General features: G+C 35.0%; 1 long non-coding RNA gene across 1 annotated transcript; it reads left to right on the forward strand.

The window, feature by feature from the left end:
- The first annotated feature begins 15,945 nt into the window (after positions 1-15,945).
- On the forward strand, positions 15,946-19,479 carry LOC107869685. The gene is made up of 3 exons (XR_001673901.2): positions 15,946-16,138; positions 17,310-17,384; positions 19,132-19,479. It is a non-coding gene; the product is annotated as an uncharacterized LOC107869685 (long non-coding RNA).
- Positions 19,480-26,000: the final 6,521 nt, after the last annotated feature.

Here is a 26,000-nt window from a genome sequence, read left to right on the forward strand (position 1 = left end):
TACCAATGACCCAACAGCTTTTATGGACTTGATAAACTGTGTGTTCAAGCAGTACTTGGACATGTTCGTCATAGTATCCATAGATGATATCCTGGTCTATTCCTGCACTGAGCGTGATCATTCAGACCATCTCAGAATTGTAATTCAGACCCTCAGAGATCATTAGTTGTTCGCTAAATTCAGTAAGTGTGAATTTTGGATAAGATCAGTAGTATTCCTTGACCATATTATTTTCGATGATAGCATTAGAGTAGATCCTCAGAAGACCGAAGCGGTAAAAAACTAGCATCGCCCTGTCTCTCTATTAGATATAAGGAGTTTTTCGGGATTGGTTGGCTATTACAGACGGTTTGTTGAGGGATTTTCCTCTATTACATACCCATGTCCAGATTGACTCAGAAGAAGGTCAAGTTTCAGTGGTTAGATTTTTATGAGAAGAGTTTTTAGGAGTTGAAGACTCGACTCACCTCACTCCAGTTCTAGCTCTTCCAGATGGTTCAGATGGTTTTTTAGTATATTGTGATGCATCAAGAGTGGGCCTAGGTTGTGTCCTCATGCAGCATAGTAAGGTCATAGCCTACGCCTCCAGGTAGTTAAAGCCCCATGAGAAGAATTATCCTACTCATGATCTTGAGTTAGTAGCCGTAGTATTTGCCTTAAAGATTTGGAGGCATTATCTATATGGAGTTCATGTAGATGTCTTCACAGATCATAAGAGTCTCCAATATTTCTTTTCTCGAAAGGATCTCAATTTTCATCAGAAAAGGTGGTTAGAGCTCTTGAAAGATTATGACATGAGTGTCCTTCATCATCGGAGCAAGGCCAACATTATGGTCGATGCTCTCAATAGACTCTCCAAGGGTAGTGTTTCTCACGTTGAGGATAGAAAGAAGATAATAGCTCTATAAATCCATTAGCTTACCAGACTAGGTGTTCGCTTACTCGATTCTTCAGAGGGTGGTGTATGTGTTCAGGATAGTTCAGAGTTATCTCTAGTTTTTGAGTTGAAAGAAAAGCAAGACAGGGATCCTAGCCTTGTCTTGTTAAAAGAGTTAGTTCAGAATCAGAATATAGAGGTTTTCTCCTAAGGGAGAGATGGGGTCATTCATTGTCAGAGTCGTCTTTGTGTTCCAGGTGTAGATAGTTTAAAGCAGCAAATTCTTGCAGAAGTGCATGGTGTGCGATACTCTATTCATCCAGGGGCCACTAAGATGTACCGTGACAGGCGGGTGGTCTATTGGTAGAGTGGGATAAAGCGAGATATTACAGAATTTATGGCTAAGTGCCTTACATATCAGTAGGTTAAGATAGAGCATCAGAAACCTAGTGGATCCATACAGGAGTTCACTATTCCTCTTGGAAGTGGGAAGAAGTGAACATGGATTTCATGATAGGTTTGCCTTGAACTCGTCATCAACATGATTCAGTTTGGGTCATTATAGACAGAATGACCAAGTCAGCTAATTTCCTTCCAGTCTATACCTCTTATTCAGCCGAGGATTATGCCAAACTCTACATCAGGGAGTTGGCCAGATTACATGGCGTTCCATTATATATCATCTCAAATAGAGGTACCCAGTTTACCTCTCACTTCTGGAAAGCATTCCAAAAAGGTCTTGGTACCCAAGTTCATCTCAGTACAGCTTTTCATCCTCAGACTGATGGTCAAGCAGAAAGGACCATTCAGACTCTTAAAGATATACTAAGGGTGTGTGCAATTTCTTTTAAGAAAAGTTGGTATGGCCACTTTCCTTTGATTGAGTTTGCATACAACAATAGCTATCATTCCAGTTTTAAAATGTCTCTGTTCGAAGCTCTGTATGGTAGGATTTGCAGATCTTCAATAGGGTGGTTTGAAGTTAATGAGGCCTCAGTCATAGGGCCTGACTTAGTATTCAATGCCTTAGAAAGTCCAGTTGATCAGAGAAAGACTTTGGGCAGCCGACAGAAGACCTATGTAGATGTGCGCTGAAAGGATCTCAAGTTTGAGATTGGTGACTATGTTTATCTAAAGATCTCTCCCATGAAGGGAGTAAAGCAGTTCGACAAGAAGTTAAAGCTCAGTCCCCGATATGTCGGTCCCTTCAAAATTCTCAATCGTTTAGGCACGGTAGCTTATGAGCTTGAATTACCTTCAGATCCAGTCTCAGTTCATCAAGTATTTCATGTCTCTTTGCTCAAGAAGTGTATAGGTGATCCATCAGTCATAGTCCTTATTCAGAGCATTGACATTCATAATAGTCTCTCCTATGAGGAAATTCCAGTTGAAATTCTAGACTATCAGACTCGTAGACTGAGGAACAAAACAGTCCCTCTAGTCAAAGTGCTTTGGCAAAATTAGTCCGTTGAGGGAGCTACTTGGGAAGCAAAAGAAGACATGCGTACTAAGTATCATCACCTTTTCTCCACCAATCTAGATCAAGCTCAAGGTAACAGTCCTCCCTAAGCTTATTCAGTTCCCGTTCAGTATTCTATACAACTTGGTATTCAGTTCATGCTCATGTTTTATCACAAATCTGGTTTCAAGTACCATTGAATATTCAGTCATACATTCATGTATCAGTGCAGTGTATAATCATGCATCAAATATTCATTCTTATTGGGAGAGCTCAGATATCAGAAATCTCAGTTATGCATTCATGAATCAGTTACTCATGCATCAGATATGCATGTCCAGCATGATATGTTTAGCTTATCAGTTATGCAAATCATGAGATCATGTTACAGTAGTGTATGTCTTGTACGTACTCCAGTTTATCGTCTCTCCCCATTCCAGTCAGTCTCATTCGAGGATGAATATTTCCGAGGGGGAGATATTGTAATAACTCGTATATTTCTAAGTTAGAAAATAAACCGTTGCTCCTACACATAAAACATCCTATCATGTGATTTATATTTGAGTACATGAATTAGGATGAGTATTCTATTGATAATAGAGCTTATGATGTGTTAAGCATGTTCATAAGAGTCACTTAGAGTAAGCCAAGCTAAGAACTTTTGAATCCACCAAGTTTTCGTGTGTGATTTCACATAGGTCATCTTTGAACAAGAATAACTTAGTTTATAGGTGGTATTTTTGCAGATTTATTATACCCTCTAAAGTATAGATAATTGAATAAGCTTTCCGTCGATATCAAATTCGCCTAAAATGGACACTCGGTAGAGAAGTTATGGCGATTTAAAGTTTCAACAGCGTCATTTCAGTCAGTGGCGCATCGCGCCATAAACCAAAAAATGATGCTTTTCAATTTCCAGTGTCTCTCCAAGCTTCCACCATGTCGCATTGAGTTTCCAATTCACAAACGAGTGGCAACGCGATATCTACGCGTCGCGCTAGGGGCCCAAATCGGGTAATTTTCATAGAAATTAAATGACGCATCTATAGGGGTATTTGGGTCATCTTTCCACCCCTATATATTCCATAAACACGGAATTTATCCCCAATCCAACCACATTATACTCTCTTTTCTCAAAATTCTCTTAAGAACCCCATAGGGTTTTCATAGGAGCTTTAATATTCAAAGGATTTCATCGTTAATTTTCACGGATCTTCCATCTAAGGTATGTGTAGTGTTCATCTATGGATCCATTTCATTCATAGAGCTAAAGAACCATGTTTTAAATATTATTTTGTGATTGTCTTGTTGTGATATGACCATGTACATGTTGATGATTATTGTTTAAGTTTCAAGATGATATCTAAAGATGTTTTCATGAAGTATATGTGTCGTTAGTTGAAATTCATGAACTTTATGTGGTTTAAAATGGGGAAATTCATGAAAACACAGCTAAGCTAAAAGAATGCATGCAAAGTGTTTGATAAAATGCTTAAGTTGATAAGATTTGTTTCCCATGATTTAATAGTGCTTAAATGACAAGTCCATGCTCTATGCTTTATGATTTCACATGAATTCCACGTGATTGATATGCATCATTGTTGTGATATGGATTGAGCATGATATTGAAGCTATGCAAGTGTACACATATTGTATGAATTTCCCTTCCATACGTAAGATGTTGAGAACTATGCCTAGTATGAAATCCCCTACTTATGATATGGTGAATTGTGGACTATATTTCTTTTATGATTAAGTCAGTTATGTGTGTTAGTTTTCTTCCATCGAGTCTTGGGGGTACTTGTAACCAAAAAAATATAGCTGTGTGCCTAGAGCCATGTCATGTTATCACGATAATCTCAGTCAAGCCATGATCTGTAGAACTCAGTTAGTCATGTGACTCAGCAAATCTCAGAAATCTCATGATCTCAATAAATTCTCAAATAGTAGTACTATTCTATCAGTTAACGGAAGTCAGTTACTCAGTCCAGGTACAGCCAGTTAAATCATGATTTAGTCTTTTCAGATGGGAGTAGAAGTTAGCACAGAGTAAACCCAAGGATGGGAACTCACCTACCAGTTTAGGGTATGATTCTTAGTAGTCATCCTTGTGTTCCAGAACTACGTAGCCAGTGTAGGTTGAGACATCTTAACCTACCAGAGTAGGGTTGATTTGGTGGCTTAACCTATTAGTTTAGGGTTTCCACCGTTCTCATTTCAGTACCTACCATTTAAGGGTCACTCACAGCTGTCCTTACCAGTGGCGCGGTATTGACACCCTTCAAGTTGGGGCAGAGATTGGACCCCAACTTAGTGATATGCATTATTGGGGCATGTCGGTTAAGCAACCACCTCCCACAGTTTTAGTCCCAGCCTCAGTAAAAGAACTCAGATAGTTCTTTAGATTTTAGTATACCAGGACTGTCAGTTAAAGTCAATCCAGTTACAGTACAGAACTCAGGTAGTTCCATCAGGGTCAGGACTATCAGACACCGTCATCCATGTTATCAGAATTATAGTATCAGTCATGTTAGATAACAGTAAACCATGTATTAGCATACAGATCCAGATATTACGTATTCACGATCTTATTTACTATGCATGCATGCTTGCACTCTCTCGTTCATATTAGTCAGTCAACTAGCATTGCTCATGCATGTAAACCTTTTTGTATTTATCCTACCCCACTCGTATACTTAGTACTTTCAGTTGTACTAACGTATTTGTGATATGGTGCTTTCTTTTATGTTACACCATAAGTTAGAGTCACGAGTTCTAGATCAGCAGTAGAAGTAGCATCCCAGTACGCAGAGTGGCAGTGAGTCCTCATCCATCCAAGGATGATATTATTTTATTTCATTTCTTATTTCAGTTCAGTTTTGCTAGACGGAGTTAGTTAGAGACATGTTCCTTCAACTCTTTATTTTAGACAGTATTTAGAGGCTTTCAGATTTAGTTCAAATTTTTTATCTAGACTTTAGTTATTTTGGGTAATTGTTACCATGTTATTATTTATTAGATATTCTATTCAGTTGAACCTTATGGCCTATTATTTATGTTTTTCGTATTTTATAAGTATATTATGCAGTGTACAGGTTCAGATATCAGTCATGGGTTAGCTTGTGGTCCCTCGGGGTTATAAGCACCGTGTAGCATTGCGGTTCAGCAAATTGGAGAGTTACACTAACTCGTCCATAACATATAATTAAAGCCCCAAGGAGTATTATTTGCCTCCTTTATTCATAATTCCTCTCCAAGAACAAAACCCTAATCTCCATCCAATAACTTCAAGAGTCCATTACAAACTCTTCAAGAAAAACCAAAAATTAAGTTCTCTAATCCAAGAATCTTAAGAAAAGCTTTCAAGATCATCTCTAAAGGTTTCAAAGTCAGATTTTCAACATCAAATCAATCCTGTTAAGGTATGTGGAGTTATGAACAAAGATACTCCTTTCATCCTTGTTCCCAAACTAGTTTTTAATTTGAGTTTACATGAATTTACATGGTTTACAGTTTAGGGTTCATGCCCAATTTTCATTATTTGAAGATCATGATGTTACAAGTGATTTAAATGTTGAATTGATGTCCATTTTCACATCTTTATGCATGTGATATGATTTTATAGATTTTCCAATTGAGTTTTAAGCATGATATTGTGATTCTTGATTTTAGTATCCTGATATTGTTGAAGTATTTCAAGAAGTATATTGAACATGATGTTTTACTTTAGATTTACATAAGTTTAAAGCATGGGTTTTAAGCCCTAAGATTTACATAAGTTTGAAGCATGGGTTTTACTTTATGATTTTAAGCCTATTTTATGATTGTTTACCAAGATTCAAGAAAGAAATTGTTCTTTTGATCCTAACTAAGATAAGGAATCCATATTGTTCATATAGTTTGAGATTTAAGTAAAGAGAAGAATAATTAGTTTTCATTAAAAACCCTTGTGCTATTTTAAGGTACATTTCCTAAAGTTCTGAGCGGTAAGTATGTGAGTAGTATTTAGCACCGAGTTGGGTACTATTCCAAGGTCTCATGCCCCAGAACTACGAGCCACCAAAGGTTTTAAGTGCACATAGTGGTCTAAATCAGTGATCACTTAAGATAAGGTTCTATTCTGATGACAAGGTTAGAACAACTCTCCCCAATATGGGTAAGACGTTGGACTCCATGACAGCTCACATGGTTTATGTCGGTTAGAAGAAACTCCCAATAGAAAGAGTAAAAGTATAGTTTTTAGAACTAAGTGTTATGACTCACAAAGATTATCTATGCTTTACATACTCATGCTTTATTATTTCATAGTACATGTTTTTTCTAGTTAAGGTGAGTCATTTACACTTAGCATGCATTATTTTAAAGTTTATGCATATATTCAATTATTGTTTCACTTATACATTCACCCCACATGCTTAGTACATTCCAAAACTACTGATCCACATATACGTCTATGTGCTATAATGTCTCATAATGTAGGTACCAGTTGTAGCACACATCACATAATCAGACAGCTTGCAGCTTCCAGTCAATAGAAAATGGGTTATTTTAGTTCAATGACTTAAGTCAACTTTAGTTTGAGTAGTATCTTATTTTCTTTATTCAGTAGTATTGATTTGGGATAGTTGTGGGTCATGTACCGACTACCTATAGTCAATACTATTTGGGGCTTCATAGACAGTCAGTAGAGTTGATGTATTGGATTCCAGTTTTGTTTCATATAATTAGAGTTGTAATTGTTTCAATATAGTTTTGTATTATGTTCAGAAAAGATTTATATTCCGCATTATTCTTTCAGACTTATTTATTTTATTCAGTTGCTCATGATTTATGCTAGAATAAGGATTAGCTTGGGATCACTTATGGTCCTAAGCACCATGTGATGACTAGGGGGTAGTCTCGAGTCATTACAAACTTGGTATCAGAGCACAGAGTTCAAGTGTCTTAGGGTGTCTGCAAAGCCGTATCTAGCAGAGTCTTGCAAAATGGTACGAAGATGTTTGTACTTTTCTTCAAGAGGCTATTGTACATTTAAGAAAAGTTTCCTTTCTTTCATACTCTAGATAGTGATGTAAAGTTGTTCTCTTAAAAACTTCTGTCGATTTATGTGTTACTCCAAAACTCTCCATCTCTGACTTATTCTTGAGATAACATGATTAGAAAGTTTTGATTTCCTCCTAAGATGATGCTCTCAGAATTACTATCAGTAACTTCAAAAGTCACATAAGGGGCTTAAGAGAAGCTCACTAGTGTGTTATAATTTCCTCAAGTTGAAATTTATTTTCCTCATCCTCATGAGTCGTTCAGTTAAGACAGAGTAAGATATGTAATCAGATTCCTCATTAACCCTTCAATACAGATAGTTCTCATTAGAGATAGTATGAATCTATATTGCTAAGTAGAGTTTACATTCGACGGCTATTGCAACCTAGAGTGTTATAATTTATAAGTAGTAGAACCTTATTATAGTTGGAAGTATGGGTATAGAAGTGTAGTGACAAAAAAGTGGTGATGATAATTGATTAATGTATATAGATGCACTTTGCATACTATTGAGTTAGTAGTGAGGTGATATATCCTTGTGTGTTAGTTTAGTGGAAGGTAGAGAAGGAGTTTTTAGTTAAGGTGAATTGATGTTTGCTTGAACTATGAAAGGAATTATTGATGGTATTTATTATGTTAGAAAAGTATTGGTTGTTGATAAAAGTATTTGGTGGTTGAGTATTGTTAATTTAGGCTTCCCTTGAGGTTGCAAAAAGGAGTTTTGTTGAAACTTATAGAGCTATGAAGTAATTTAGGTGGATAGATAGGTAAATAGTCATAATATATAGAAGGAGGAGGTGCTAATGTATTATAATAAGAAAGTCTTTATGATCTTGATTAATTATTGTTCTTATGAGGTTCTAGCAGACTAGTGTTTCTTGATGTTTTATTTTATAGCTTTCAAGTGATAATAGTATATGAAGTTGTGCTGTTAATTATGCCTAGCACTAGACACTAAGTTTGAATAGTAGATGATCATCAAGGTGGAAATAATGATTGCTTGGTTAGTGATGCTAGTTATACGGAGTCAAACCAATAGGCTTTAAACAGTGAATGCAAGAATGTAAGTTTATTGATTTAAGATTAAGTATGATGTTGTAGGTATAAGGTAGAGGTGTGCCCAATGTGATATGGGATTGCATTATTTTATAAGTTTATTAAGTATTGTATATGGTTAGTAGTACCCTTGAGTTGTTAAGTGAAAGAAGCATAGTTGTATAGTACATGTTATTCTTGATAACCAAGGTAAGAAGTTATGGATAGATGGTGTTGAATTTTTTAAGTATGATTTTGATTCTTATGGTTTGGGAAAAAAATATAAGTATAGAAGTATGATCTTGTTAGTCTATGATTATATGTTTAGTGAGGCAGGTATGTTTTTTGGAGTTAAGAAAGTATAAGTCTATGATGCTGATTATCGAAGATAGAGAAAGTTAAGGGTGGTATATACTAAGAGTGTCCAAGAATAAAGTTAGCAAGTTCAAAATATAGTTCATTCATGTGAGTTTAACATTTATATGTAGACCATTAGAGCGAAGAAATTCTGGCTCAGTTCTAGGAATATGAAATAGATCCATAAGTTTAGAAGGATGGCTTTAATCTAAGGGGGAGATATTGTAAGACCTCGTAAGACCCTAGCTCATTTCAGTTCCTATCCCTGTTAACATAGTCCAAGGCTTAGGATACTTCACTAAGTGTTGGGACTTAGCCATTTCTAAAGCTCCTAGAATTTGATGATTTTATTTTCAATACTCCCAACCTCGGAACATCAATTTATTTAGTTGATTCACGATCGGGGTTGATGATAGTACACTCCAAGTAAGTTTTAAAATTTTTGGACAAGTGTAAGGGCATGTTTGGAAGTCCAAAATAGTAGTTTCCCATGATTATCATGCGGTGCACGCTCTAGTCCACCCTCGAGGGAGCCTGCGATAGAGCATGTGATGCACGTTCCACGGCATACTTCTTTATTTTTTAGCTCATATTTCAGAGTATGACCAGTTTTCAGAACTCATGATGCTAGTGAAATTCATATTATATCATGTATTTCCTTAGTTTAGATCTCTTTAATGAATCCATGCCTTTGACATTCTATTCCTCAGGCCTCATTTTAGTGTTAAAGTTATGTATAGTATCTTTCGTGCTTCAGGTCCTTATGTGTTAGCCCTTTAGTAACCTCTTCCTATGTTAAGATAGTGGCGATGATAATGGATAAGCAATGGTTTAGATGAGAGGGAGTTAATGACCCTTATTAAGAAAGATCAATTATGCTTTTCTATCTAAGGCTAAGGATAAAGGAGTATTGAGGTAAATCCTTGGTATATGTCATAGTTAGTTGAGAATTTTAAGTATGTCTTCTTAAGAATAGTGCAAGAAAGTTGATATTGATAGAGGTTTAGAGAACATGAAAAGTATGCCTTTATACGTGTTTTCCTTGAAGTTCATATGTGGTTATAATGATAGGCTTAAATGCTATGTTGGGATGTAAGTGGATGAATGCAATATGCACTACTGAATCTATAGTAAGAGTTTTGAGTTAGTCATTGAAGTGGTAAGGCATGTTATGCTTAGGGTATGAGCTCTAAAAGAGACATGGAAGATTGAATCATCTAGCTTAGGCTAGTATTATAGTGTGGCGTATTGTAACTTGTGATTTCAAGTAAGGCTTGATCATGGAGAGAAAATTTAGTTGATCTTAGACTTTAGTAGATGGATTTATCAATGCCCATGTGAAAATTTTAAGTTGGATCAAATGAATATGGTATGTAAGGGGAATAGTATTGTTGAGGAAGTATTTGAGAAGTATTGCTAAGCTTGAAAGTAAGAAGTTGCATTGACTAAGGCCTAGTAATTCTATCTTAGCTTATGATTTATATGTCTATGCTCTATGCTATAGAGTTGTATCAATGTTGTGACTTCTTATTCAGATGTCTTGTTCAGATCATGCCCAAAATTCTTTGCCCCCTAATGTTATTAGAATTTCTTAGAAGAGTGTTGAATAAATACTTTATTTGAATATGAGCAACCAATATCATCCAATCCATATAGCCTACAATCCAGTTTAACAATCAAATAGATAAGCTCCTATAGATTTCCAACTTTCCATCTAGTCTTACTACCTAAAGTTTCACGAGTAAGGCATTTCATGAGCTAAAATGTTCGCATTCATGAAAATTACGAATTCAGCTCAGTCTATGCACCAGGCATTAATTTCATATTCAAATATTTAGTCATGATTCAGTTCATAAGTGTTTAGTGAATAATCTTAGTTTTTCAAGTATTCCAACTCAGACAACATAATACTCATTGTATGATCTTAGTCTCGTTATCTCATAATTCGTTCTTGCATAATTTATCACTTTGCAATCCTATATGTATGATTGTATCATGAACACTTCAAGCAAATTCTAAATTCTCAGCATGAATCAGCTCTTTATAGTAACTAAAGGCAAGTCAGCTCTAAAATCAGTTTCATAATAGAAGCTTTAAATGTTTCAGCGTAGTTATATCCTTTCTTGGAAGACATATTATGTCCACGTTATTCAATACCTCTAAGGCTTCAACAAGTTCCTATCCATCATCCGAGGACGAATTATTCCTAGGGGAAAATAATGTAATACCCTATATTTTCATGCTAGAATTCTAACCGTCGTTCCTACGTGTGTAAGCTCTAATAAAAATGATTTCAATGTGAATATAAGTTCATGATCATTATCCTAGTTTATGAAGTGCTCTTGAGGTGAAAGATGTTCATAGAATTCACTGAGAACAAAATTGAGTTAAGATCCTTTAATTCTTTCAAAGTTTAGTATTTAATTCTACAAGGGTCTACTTTGAACAAATATACATTTTTAAATACATAGAATTTTGCATCTCAATACCCACCAAATTGTATATAATTGAATAAACTTTTCAATGATACCAATTTTTCCTTAATTCGATACTCGAGCAAAAAGTTATAGCCTTTTTCATGAGAGAGGCAGTGAGGTCGCGCGATTAGCGTGCGACGCGCGCTCCGTCGCACGCACCTATTTTTCAGTTTCTATTTTTACATTTTAAGGGAAAATAAGTCCTTTCCTCTACCCTAAATCGTCCATAACACATAATTAAAGCCCCAAAGAGCATTATTTGCCTGCTTTGGTCATAATTCCTCTCCAAGAACAAAATCCTAATCTCTATCCAAGAACTTCAAGACTCTATTACAATCTCTTCAAGATAAAACCAAGAATTAAGTTCTCTAATCCAAGAATCTCAAGGAAATCTTTCAAGATCATCTTCAAGGGTTTCAAAGTCAAGTTTTCTACATTAAATCAAGTTTATTAAGGTATGTGGGGTTATGAATAAGGATACTCCTTTCATCCTTGTGCCCAAAACTAGTTTTTAATGTGGATTTTACATAATTTACAATTTAGGGTTCATACCCAATTTTCATTATTTGAAGATCATGATGTTACAAGTAATTTAAATATAGAATTGCATGTCCATTTTCATATCTTTATGTGTGTGATATGATTTTACAGATTTTCCAGTTGAGTTTTAAGCATAATATCATGATTGTTGATTCAGTATCTTGATATTGTTGAAGTATTTCAAGAAGTATACTGAGCGTGATGTTTTACTACAAATTTGCATAAGTTTAAAGCATGGGTTTTAAGCCCTAAGATTTCGTATTGATATTTCAAGAAGATTATGATTTTAAGCCTATTTGATGATTGTTTACCAAGATTCAAGAAAGAAATTGATCTTTTGATCCTAATCTAAGATAAGAAATCTATATTGTTCTTATAGTTTGAGATTTAAGGAAAGATAAGCATAATTGATTTTCATTGTAAACCCTTGTGCTATTTTAAGGTGAAATTCCTAAAGTTCTGAGTAATAAGTATGGTTGTAGTATTTAGCACCGAGTTGAGTATGATTCTGAGGTCTCATGCCCCAGAACTACGAGCCACCGAAGGTTTTAAGTGCCCATAGTGGTCTAAGTCAGTGATCACTTAAGATAAGGTTCTATTTTGATGGCAAGGTTAGAACAACTTTCCCCAACGTGGGTAAGACGTTGGACTCCATGACAGCTCACATGGTTTATGTCGGTTAGAAGAAACTCCCAACAGAAAGAGAAAAAGTATAGCTTTTAGAACTAAGTGTTATGACTCACAAAGATTATCTATGCTTTACATACTCATGCTTTATTATTTTGCAGTACATGTTTTATTCAAGCCAAGGTGAGTTATTTACACTTAGCATGTATTATTTTAAAGTTTATGAATATATTCAGTTATTGTTTCACTTATACATTTGCGCCCACATGCTAAGTACATTCCAAAAGTACTGATCCACATATACGTCTATGTGCTACATTGTCTCATAATGTAGGTACTAATTGTAGCACACACATCATAATCAGACAACTTGCATCTTCCAATCAGCAAATGATGGATTGTTTTAATTTAAGGACTCGAGTCAACTTTAGTTTGAGTAGTATCTTATTTTCTTTATTCAGTCGTATTGATTTGGGATGTTTGGGGGTCATGTACCGACTAACTATAGTCAATACTAGTAGAGGCTTTCTAGATAGTCAGTAGAGTTGATTTATTGGATTTCAGTCTTGTTTTATATAATCAGAGTTGTAAGTTTTTCAATATAGTTTTGTATTATGTTCGGAAAAGATTTATCTTCCGCATTATTCTTTTAGACTTATTTATTTTATTCAGTTGCTCATGAGTTATGCCAGTATAAGAGTTAGCTTGGGATCACTTGTAGTCCTAAGCAACGTGTGACGATTAGGGGGTAGTCTCGGGTTGTTACATAAAATGAATTGTCTTGATTATACAATCTGAAAATTATGCTCTTATTTCAATTTTATTGAGCAAGCAGCTTTAGGAATGTCAAACTGCAAGTTGACAATAAAACGCACAAGTGATCATCTTATATCGATTCATCTTAATAGATCACATGAATAGTGAATGGGCCCATATTCACCTTTTATACTTTTCAAGTTTATATGGATCAAATCCCAACATTAGTTGGTCCAACCAACTTGGCATGAGAACAAGCAACATAAATAATTCTTGAGGAATCTTTTATTTCTTCAACATATGTCTAATACTCAATATGCACATTCATGATGGCAAATCATTTATATCAATAGATTAAATGATTTGTATTAGTAACTCCAAGTTATCATAACATGTGAAAAAAAATTCTTTAGTAAACATCAGGTTTACTAATGCATGAATTTCATATCAATAAACAATAAACTCTTAGTTTATTATGGCATGTGATTTCATCATGCTTGGGTAACTTTTCACATTCGTGTTTCTTATCATAGTAACTTGGAGATACTCAACCTTTCAATTATTCTACCTCCTTTAGAGATGGATTGTGATATATTCACAATAAAAAATATGTTCGAGTATATATGCAGTCACACATTCACCCCAGGGTATAGATCTGTATTTATAATAATCGAAATTCTCATTCCCAAAATGAAATATAATCGTGTCTTAAGCCTATCAAATTATGATAGCTTATAGCCTCTTTTAAGATGTTGCTAATTCAGGAGCAAATCGAGGCATAAATATGTTTGTTGAGAAATTTTCTCTAACATATCTTATAATCATGATAAGCGTATAAAAATATTATCACTTTTGATGATTATCTATTATAATATTGTCCCTCCACGCTTATATCCGTGCATTCAATCAATTGTCTTCTTTCAGACATATTATGCACTGTTATCACATATACTTTAAGAATGAAGCAAGTTTTCATATTTCAGACTTATCATATATTGACACCACATTTACTTCATGGAATGGAGCATATTCAGTGGGTTGGATTTCATGAATTTTCACCAAATACCCATTATTTTGCCTTAGCCATCATAATATCATCAGTATGGTGCATTGAGGTTCAAACTCAACGTTTTAGCCATATAAAGGCATCTTAGGAAAGAAATTGATGAGACTTAAACTCAATATATTCATCATGGTGCATAGAGACTCTAACCCGATATTTTATCCTTAATCAATAAATAGCCTCTGAGATATTACACTTTGTAATTTTATAAGTAAATTAATTCCAATAAGACAAATAAATAAATATATAAAGATTTTATGTAAATGGGCGATCCCATGTATTTTGACATATTATAAGTATTAACGAAAATCAAACTAACAAAAAAACAATGACATGTGGCTGGACCAATTGAATCTTGATTTTTAATGACGAGTTTCACGAATAGAAAGCAACAATCAAATAATAACCTTTTGTGATGTCCAGTAATTAAATTACCATGATTAGAAAGAATAGATATAAAATACCTGTATTACATAAGTGCTACTGGACTGATTTGAAGTATGATCAACAAACTTATGTTAAAGAATATACCTACCTTCACGGCTAACTAAATAAAACTACAAATCGAAATTCAATTCTGAATTACTAGAATTTAATTGATTGGTAAAGTGTTGAGATCTTTGCAAACTATTAATATAGATTAAAGAAAACTTACCTTCTATCTACCTAGAGACTCATGCTGATAACGTGTTATGAACTAATAAAGAATAAATAAGAATAGAGAGAGAAGAGAAAGTAATTATATATTTCTCTTGGGGATTCTTGATGTGAGAATTACAATGAAGAAAACTCATTTATTTATAGGAAAAATTTACTCTTAGATTCTGACTAAAAGATAGATACTCTGAATCCTGATAGTTATCAACTAGATCTTATCGATATTCTTGGTAGACATTCACTATAATGTAACTACATTTATAACAGTAACTATAATTATTGTTGCATTACTAAAATTTTGTAAGCAAATAGGTAAAATATTTATTGTTCATATCATGGTTAGAATCTTAATTTAGTAATTGAATTTTAACCATTCATTTTAATTTATGCCATGTATCTCTCATCCAAGTAGAAACTTGAAAAAAATGAAAATAATAGAAAATGAGTTAAATAGACTATAAAGTTAAGACATATCCTATTCCACAATGGAAATATTCCTTATTTCCATTCAAAAAATATGCTAACACATGTGCTTTACCCTTATATTGTGGGTTGGTAAGAGTGTATGTATACCTAGAGATTCTAGATTATTTTCGAGAAATCTCAAGATCAAGTAACACATGTCAAAGAACATAAAGAAGTAAAGAAGACACAATAAATAATAAATTAAGAAAACATTACAAAGCATTCAAGGAAAAAGCCAACAGGGTAGGAACAACCGCCAAATAATAATGCAATAATAAAAATGAAGAAAAAATTGATAGTAACAAAAATAGAAGGAGAAGAAACTAATAATATTGCTAACAACAAGTTAAGATGGTACAGTACTTTAGGTAAACATAATCAAGTTTCATAATCGAAAGTTATTGTAAGAAACACTACAAAAATCATGTAAAATTGCGGGGGTTTATTTACAGGGGTTATTTTAACCTTCGTAAAATTATATGAAATGCAGGGATTAAAAATTTTCCTCTAAAATTATATAAATTGTCCCCTGCTATCAATAGAATAAATAGCACCTTATACTATTAAAAAAAATTCCCCTTTTTTTTTAATTGGCCAAAATTTTTCATCATTTTTTAATTCAAAACTTCCATTCCCCCAAAATCTCCCTCTCTCTCATTTTCCTCAAATCAGCTTCTCTGTTGGTCCCCCCTCCCAAGTTGACTCCATTTCCCTCAAATTGACTTTGTGGTCGGCCATTGCTACGCCGGCCGACCATTGCAATTGAGCTGGACTCCGAGATTGTAAGATTATCACTTGTTGTGTTATTGTTGTTCTTATAGTTTTGTTAGGCTTATGCCCTAAGTGCGTGACTGTGCGCCCTAAATGTCCACCCCAACTGGCCTTAAATTTTCCATAACTGAAGTAGTGTAGATTTCTATTTTAGGTGTTTCAAAGTCGTGAAATGTGAACTCATGATTATTGGATCTTGCGGTGTTGATTAGCACAAGTTTTTGAGAAATTGGTGTTGGACTCCATTTGTGTTTAAATGCTGTATGTCCACCCCATATGACCTAGGCTGATGTCGCTTTTATGAGTTCATGAATATCGAGGCTTTTCATGAGTATTAGAACATGAATCATTTTAGTATGCCTATTTTGTAGTATCTCTTTGTGAGTTAATGGTTGCTGAGCTTTTGGTTACACTTTTCTAAAGCTTTGTTAGGAAGAATAGATTGGAGGACATCTTTTGAAGTTGAGTTGTACAGCATCAATTAATTGATTCTCACTTTTATGTATCTTGGTTTTGTATTCCTCTTGATTGGTTTAGCAAATCCATCAGTTAAGTTACCTTGATTCCTTCCAGCATTAGATATGCCCGATGCAAGAAATAATACTGTTTATTTTTGAGATTTTTGTGAAGTACTCTTAGTCGATCATGATCTATGAATTGGATATTACTGTCACGAGCATAAGATGAGTATCACTGAAAACTTTTACCTTCGACTCTATAAGTCAAATAATGGTCTCTTCAAATGGAATTCTTTGTAAGTTAGAAAGCGTGAGAGAGAAAAAAGTGTGATGAGTTGGGCAGCGGGTTTCAGATAACGAATGCCTTAAAGAATAAAAAGTTTTGTCAACACCCTGAAGGTATTACGAACTCATCTGGAGTGGGATTAGGCCTTCAATTCCCTATATATGGGCGACTACTCATTACCTCTTCATTTGCGTTTGCCATCTTACTTGGTTTTAATATATTGTGCCTGTGAAAATGATGTGACAAAGCTCAATAGCCGTTTTACTAACTTGCTTTCTTGTATCCCTTGCTTGTGAGTTACATTTGTGTTCCTAAAGGAATGTCCTCTGTGTCATTTGTGAAAAATCTCATTGTACATTTGATGTAATTATTACCTATTGGCATGGAAATTCAGTCATTCCATTTCCAAAATTGATTTGATGAAAATTTGCAATGCAGATCCAGACTCTGAGGGAGAAGCATTTAACAGAGATCACTGCTTTATACGAGTGAATTGCTTCTTCAGTACAACAGGTATGTCATCAATATCTTATTCCATTGTTGTCATTTCTGGAGGCAATTCTTCAAGCTGTACAGTGCAACTTAGGGATGATTTGTTAATTAATCCTCACTTCCACAACTTAGGAGATATTCACATCATGGTTCATAAGTAGTAGCAGAAAATGAAGTGAAAACAAAAGTTTCTGATTCATTTTAGTTTTAAATCCAAATAAGTACAACATGGGCACATCAAGAAAACTGTGACTGTTCCTCTATTTTCAAAAATATAGATTGTACTTCTCTGTAATCATAAATGACTTTTGTCATACATATACATTGCTTTACGGACAGCCTTCTGCATGGAAAAGAGATACTATACTGAATAAACAGTTTAATTATATGCCCTAACTTATATCCCACATATAACATTTATCCCGTGAGTAACTTGAAATAGAGTTTCACATCCATTTCATTTATATAGTATGATAAGCTTATTTACCAGTAGACCAGTAGTTGAGAAACTAATTTTTAACTTCTTAATTTTAACTCCTGGGCATGTAATATTTAATTACATACAATTGGTTAATATTGATGGGGACAAAAAAATTATGCTTATGTTCATTTGTAATGTGGAGTCAGTCACTGCATTTAATCAAGTTATTAGTACTTTCTTTCTTTAAGTAAAAGTACTTCTAATTTGTCTGATTCTACCATTTAGATTAAATTTGATGCAAAAACTAATATTATTTTTGTTCTTGATTTTTCCACACTGTTAATTTCAGCAACTGTTTAATTACTTCTAGGACTGTTAATTAGCGGTGAAACACTCTAGATTTTTGTTTAGCTTAATCTTTGTTTAACCATTTCAACTAGAATTGTGTTGATGAGAGTTTCTTGAGAAGTACATAAATTTGAAAAATCAAGTATTTCAGTGAAAATCAAGGAGAATCTAACTTAATTTAGTGCATAGGAGATTTTTTCTTTATGCCATTTCAGATGTTTTCCTCCCTTTTTTTTGCCCGCGTGAGGTACTTAAAGAATGGCTTTTAAGAGATTGCAAAGGGCAAGAAAGAAGACTCTGATATGACTTGTCTGAATTCAACTTGCAAAGTGTCCCCAAAGCTTAGAACTTGACCATGGATATGAAAATTGAATGCATAGTCTTCATTTGTCCCCAAAGCCAGTTTTCTCATTTTGCAGCTCGGCCATATGACTTGTCTGAATTCAACTTGCAAAGTGTCACCTCCTATTTTGTCTTTGTCGATAAGCTTAGCAAACTAAGACCATGTAATTTTATTTACTATATCTAAAAGGAAAAAGAAAAAAGAATCAGCGTGCTGCTTGTATCTAGACAAATCCTTTAGGTGAGAGTTTGCTCGTTATTAAATGTGATTCTTTGTTTTTTTTATGAATATATATGTGTGTGGCATTAGGGTCTGTAAGTGCCTCTGTATATACACCTTGCTTGTGGGTAAATGGAAAATGGATGTTGTAGGAGAAATTAGCACATGATATGCTTTGATTCAGTAGATTAATTGTTTTCCTGTAGGAGAAAGTAACACATGATACGCGCGAAATAATGCCGGACCAGGGAGAGGGTGTCAACTTTTTCCGCTTCTTAACTTCATAGGACATGTATTGTAACTGCATCCTGTTTATGGTATTATTGGATATGCAGATTTCTAATATGGTGTTAAAGCATGATGTTCATATAACTTGTCATTTATAATAAGGACTGAAAGTTTATCGATTGATTCTTATACTTTACATTTTTATGCAGCCAAGTGATGCGGCTAGTGGACCCATTTCGCCCATTGATGCAAGGAGATCACATGATGATAATGATCCTAATGACATTCTTTGATTTTGTTGCATTTGTTTTGGATATTCAATTATGATGATGTAATTGTGTGGTTGGAGTGAATCTTAGAATATTGTAGGTTTTGTGTTTAAATTTAATTTTGTAGTTTAAAAATACTAGTTAATGTTGAAAATTTGGAGTTTGAAGATGTTAATGTTGACAATTTAATTTTGAAGTTTAATGTTCAATGTATTTTTTATATGCTTGTCAATTGCAATGTTTAATTATTCTGTTGTAATAATGATATATGAATTGAACAAATATTGGATTGTAGGTTATGCCCAAAGGAACAATTAAATTTGAGCTAAAATTAGAATCTATAATTAGTTATTGAAAATTTATGGGCCCTACTAAATTAAAAAAAAAATAAATTGTGGAGGTTTTAACCCCTGCAAGTTTTAAATAAAAATTTATTATAAAAATAATTAAATTTATAATAACGGGGGCAATAATTGCCGCAAATTAGTTACGGGGGTCGTAACCGCCGCAAATTAATTATGGGGGTCGAAAAAACTGCCGCAAATTGTTTGTGATGACTTGTATTGTGGGAGTTTGGGAACCGCCGAAATTACATTTTACGGGGATTTAAACCCCCTCAAACCGTAAAATTTACCTCCGCAATTTGATCCATTTTTTGTTGTGAAATAATTATTAAAACAACCATCTAATGTACTAGTAGCTATTGGAATCATCTCCTCTCTTGAAACTTCGGTTCCAAGCAAACCTAAGACGATCTAACTTCTAAAAACGAAAAGCAGAAAATTATAGAAGACAATTTCATACGCTGAAATACTCATATATATCTAACTTCTGAAAACTAAAAGCAAAAAATTATAGAAGACAATCTCATAAAAATACTCATATATCAATACTATATTACTCATACATACATTAGATTGCAAGTGCTAATCAACACACAAAAGCATCATACTGATTAACAGATCAATCTCATAACTTTAATTTTTTTTTATGACAATTGAAGAATTGCTACGCACAAGAGTTATTATGCGTGTCCCCAATGATCGGACGATATATTTATTTGTAGGTTCTTTTATGGTAGTGCTTAATTTAATTAAATAATAAATTAAGAAAAATAACAAAATGATGATTTTGTCTATTGTAGGGTCTTTTAATAAAGGGCAAAAAGTTCAAACAATATTTTTAAGGCCCTTACAGTTTTAATATAATATATATACATATATATATATATATATATACATATATATATATATACACACACTAGTTTAGGTGTACACATCTTGCACGTGTACCTCACTTTGATGAGTTCAAATATTATACTAAATAGGATATTTATTTAAATGTAACGCCCCGAGAACCTATCCCGAGACATCACATGGTGCTCAAGGCCACACGTGGCCTCAAGCTAACCCTCTAAGCCTGTCATCACCTTCAGAATTCTATACGACACGAATCATCATAAAGTAGGGAAGAATAATCATGATATGAACATACTGAGATACGAAGAAATACCGTTCTGTACAAACAAAATACTGAAATCTCTGTACATGCTGGCACACTAGTCTGACAAAGCCTCTACTTCATAGGACTAAGGAGCCATTGGGACAGATCCCCAACTGACTCGTACTGAACTGAAAGTAAACGATCATCTATTAACAAGAAAAAATCGGAGACACAGGTCCTCGAACCATGAGGACTCACCAACCGCAATAATGTAGATGAAGGTACTCAAAGATCACTGTCGCTGCTGAGGCTAAGCACATAAACCTATATAATGAGGAAATATAGAATACAAAAGAGTATGAGAGTCAGTACTTGAGAATGTACTGAGTATGTGGGGGTGGATGCAACATTTTAAATAATATCATAAATGTATAAGAAAATCATGCATGCTGACAATAATAACTCTCTTTGCTTGAATTATCTAAAACATTATTTCCGTAAGTCATTAGTAATAACATATGCTTCATAAATCTTATAAATCATTTAACTCAACTCAAACTCCTTGAATCATGACTTAGAGTGACTCAGTATCTCATGGTACTTAGATCATTATGGACGTGGGAGTTTCTTATAACCGACATAACTACATCATGTGAGCCGCATGGAGTCCAACCTTTTGCCCTCCTAAGGAGAGAACCCCACATTGGCGGGGGTGTTGTACTCTTGCCAGGGAGTACAACCTCAATATCATTATCAAAATCTCATACTCAGCCTTTAGCCCACAATTATCAATATCAATCCTACGGTGACACGTAGTTTCAGGGAAATACAACATTTACCGCTCGGTGCTAAATACTCCTCCCTGACTTAGCTCAGAACGCGTTAGGAAATCCACCTTAATCAATATCAACTCATGGGTCTATTATAAAGACCAAAACATATATATATATATATATATATCATTTGTAAATCATAAACATCTTGTCGATTCCTAATTCGACTCAACTTAACACAATCTGTCTCAACATCAAGTACATTTGCTTTTCGAATTATTTTCAAATATCAAAAGCTTCAAGGAAACATCATGGACTCATTGTTGACTTTCAATTTCAATTATGTATATATATTCAATATTCAAATTTCTCATGGAAAGGCATAACTCATGACACTTGTCTTAAATTGCTTAAATCATGAATGCGTAATGACAATATACAACTCATGGGATAAATTCTCAATTTAAGAAACATGATGGTGAAATAATCATAAATATCAAACTTATTCAACTCAAATCTCATAAATCATAAATAAAGAAATTTGGGTGTAAACCCACTTGCAAAATCATGTAAATCAATAATAGAAAGTAATTCTTTAGGCACAAGAACGAAAGGAGTGTTCTTGTTCAAACCCCACATACCTTGGATTATAATTTTGGAGATGTAGAAACTTGTTTGGAACTTCTTTCTCACACTTTTAGACCAAGATTCTTGATGCCCTTGACTTGGGGAACTTAATTTTCGAACTTGGAGAAATTTATGGAAGATCCTTGAATTTCTTGGAAGAAGATTAGATTTTTGGGTTTTGGAAGAAACCCTAATTTCTAGATATTTCTTGGAAGAGGTAAGGAGGAAAAATAAATGGCTATTCTCTACTAGGATATATATATAAGACTATATGGGGCAGAAATGACCAAAATTCCCTTTTGAAAAAGCAGAAATTCACTGATCGGGGCTTGTGAAGGTCAATCTGACGATTAGTCAAGTTTCCTGACGGTCCACCAGATCGTCCGTCACTTGAGTGCCAAAACTGGAACGTTCTGCCTTGATGTGACGGTCGAAGTGACGGTCCGTCAGGAAACTGATGGACCACTAAGTCGTCCGTCACTTGTGGGCCAGAAACGAGACATTCTGTCTTGACCTGACGGACCCCTTGATGGTCCGTCAACTTTTTAAGGATCCACCAACTTGGCTGTCGCACGATGACCTAAAAAAGAAGTCACTGCCTTAGCTTGACGGGGCACTTGATGGTCCACCAAGGACCGACGATTCGCCAGGTCGACCGTCAAACCTGGGCGATCTGATACCATTTAGTAAAACAGCCATAACTTCCTCGTTCGATGTCGGATTTCAATAAAGTTGGTATCGATAGAAAGCTTATTAAATGCCTTAAACGACAAAAAGTAGAAATTAGAGAAATACAACATGGTTTAAACATCAATCACTTTGGAAGTCATATATATCCACTCAAAAGACGGATTTAGGCTTAAGAAATGATCGGGGTATTACAATATCTCCCCCTTGGACACATTCATCCTCGACTGTTGCCAAATAGAACAAGAACAAGAGAAAATGAGGACGCCCAGCTGGAACGACTTACATTAAAGGGCTCACTATACTCTAAACTTTTGAGTACTTCACCAAATGCACGAATCATAGAGGGAATAACCATATAGCTGAATACATTAGATTAGGAGGAAACATAATAAAGGGAATGGTACCTTCAGCTTGATTCGAATTCGTGGAGAAAAGATGAGGGTAACTTGCTCGCATATCCGCTTCTGCTTCCCAAGTGTCACCCTCTACTGATTGATTTTGCCACAGAACTTTAACCAAGGGAACTTCCTTGTTCCTAAGTCTACGAACTTGATAATCTAGGATTTCAACTGGGATTTCATCATATGAAAGGCTATCCTGAACATCACAACCTTCCGATGGATCAACAACAATAGAGTCTCCAATGTGCTTCTTAAGCATAGAAACATGAAACACAGGATGGACAACTGATAATTTTGTAGGCAACTCAACCTGATAAGCTGCTTTCTCAACACGATTCAAAACTCTATAAGGGCCAACATATCTGGGACTCAGCTTCCCTTTCTTTCTAAATCTTTTCACCCCTTTCATGGGTGAAATTTTTAAATACACCAAATCATCGACTTCAAACTCAAGAGCTCTTCTTCTTCCAAAGTCTGGATAGTCCTCTCAGCCTGACCATCTGTCTTCGGATGAAAAGCGAAGCTAAGATAAACTTGGGTGCCAAGACCCTTTTGAAAGGCTCTCTAAAACTGAGAAGTAAACTAAGTACGTCTATCGGAGATGATAGGCAACGGAACTCCATGCAAACTGACTAACTGTCGAATATAAGCTTAGCATAGTCCTCCGTGGTGAAAGATATATGTATTGGTAGATGGGAAAACTGTGGAGGCACATGTCAATTGTACTTTAGCCTTGAAGATCTAGGGACCTGGTACCATGTTGTAAGATGCTCATCATCGAAATAAGATATAGTAATTTTCTCTCTTTTTGATGATGACAATGTGCTTAGTCAACCTATCTACAACGACCCAAATAGAATCATGATAACGATGAGAGAGAGGTAAATCGGTCATGAAATCCATGTTCACCACTTCCCACTTCTAAGTAGGAATGTTAAATTCTTGCATCACACCACCGAGTCTCTGGTTCTCTATCTTTACCTGCTGGCAAGTTACACACTTTTCTACGAACTTTGCTATATCCTTTTTCATACCATTCCACCAATAAATTTTTCGTAAATCGCGGTACATCTTGGTAGCACCGAGATGAATAGAATATCGTACGCCATGCGCCTCAGCCATAATTCTCTGCCTTAGATCATCAACATCAGGCACACACAATCCATTCTGAAATCTCAATACACCATCTCCCCCTTGGGAGAAAACCTCCACCTTTTGGTCTTTAACTAATTCTTTCAGTTGACTAAACGAGAATCTGTATCCTGCTTTTCCTTCACTTCAGAAACTAAGGAAGATTCGGAACTACTTTGGACCCAAGCATTACCCTCAGCTGAGTCAAGCAATCAAACACCTAACCTAGCCAAATGATGCACTTCACGGGCTAAGTCCCTCTTATCTTCCTCAAAATGTGCTACACTACCCATGGACGATTTGCTAAGGGTATCTGCCACTATATTGGCATTGCCCGAGTGGTATAACACACTCATATCATAGTCCTTCAGTAATTCTAACCATCACCTCTACCAAAGATTTAAATCTCTCTGAGTGAACACATACTGTAAACTCTTGTGATCTATAAAGAAATCAACATGAACACCGTACAAATAGTGTCTCCAGATTTTCAAAGCAAAAACCACTGCAGCTAACTCGAGGTCATAGGTTGGATAATTCTTTTCATGAGGTTTCAACTGCCTGGAGTCATAGGCTATAACCTTACCCTTCTGCATCAACACGCAACCCAAACTAATTTTGGAAGCATCACAATATACCACAAAATCATCTACACCATTAGGCAGGGTCATCACAGGGGCTGAAGTGAGTCGAGTCTTCAACTCCTGAAAACTCTTCTCACAAGAATCTGACCACTGGAATTTAACCTTCTTTTGGGTCAACCGGGTCAAAGGAACAACAATGGAAGAGAAAACTCCGACAAAACGATGGTAGTAGCCAGCTAGACCCAAGAAACTCCTAATATCAGATGGGCAAATAGGTCTAGGCCAATTCTTCACAGCTTCTACCTTTTGAGGATCAACTCAAATACCATCAGAAGAAACAATATGACCCATAAAAGCAACTGACCTTAGCCAGAATTCACACTTGCTAAATTTGGCAAATAACTGTTGATCCCTAAGGGTCTGTAAGATAATTCGAAGATAATCTGCATAGTTATTTTCACTCTGGGAATATACAAGGATATCATCTATAAACACAATAACGAACATATCTAGGTATGCTCTAAACACCCGATTCATGAGGTCCATAAAAGCTGCTGGGACATTCGTTAGCCTGGAGGACATGACCAAGAATTCAAAATGACCATAACGAGTGTGGAAAGCCGTCTTTGGAATATCACACTCTCTGACTTTAAGTTGGTGATAATCGGATCTCAAATCTATTTTCTAGAAGTAGCTGGCACCTTGCAGCTGATCAAATAGGTCATCAATTCTAGGAAGAGGGTACTTGTTCTTGACTGTGACCTTGTTAAGCTGGCGATAGTCAATGCATATGTGCAGTGAACCATCTTTATTTCGCACAAATAGAATGAGTGTACCCCAGGAAGACACACTAGGCCTTATAAAACGTTATCAAGAAGATCTTTGAGTTTCTCTTTCAACTCCTTAAGTTCTGCGGGGGCCATACGATATGGAGGAATAGAAATAGGTTATGTATCAGGGAGAAGATCAATTCTAAATTTTATCTCTCTATCGTGAGGTACCCCTAGGAGATCTTTCGGGAAAACATCAGGAAACTCATTGACAATACTACGAGACTGAATAGTTGGAGTCTCAGACTTGGTGTCCTTAACTTGGACTAAATAATAGATACAACTCTTGGATATCAATTTCCTAGATTTAGGATAGGATATGACATGACT

This window comes from Capsicum annuum, chromosome 4 (assembly GCF_002878395.1).
Source record: "Capsicum annuum cultivar UCD-10X-F1 chromosome 4, UCD10Xv1.1, whole genome shotgun sequence".
Lineage (NCBI taxonomy): Eukaryota > Viridiplantae > Streptophyta > Magnoliopsida > Solanales > Solanaceae > Capsicum > Capsicum annuum.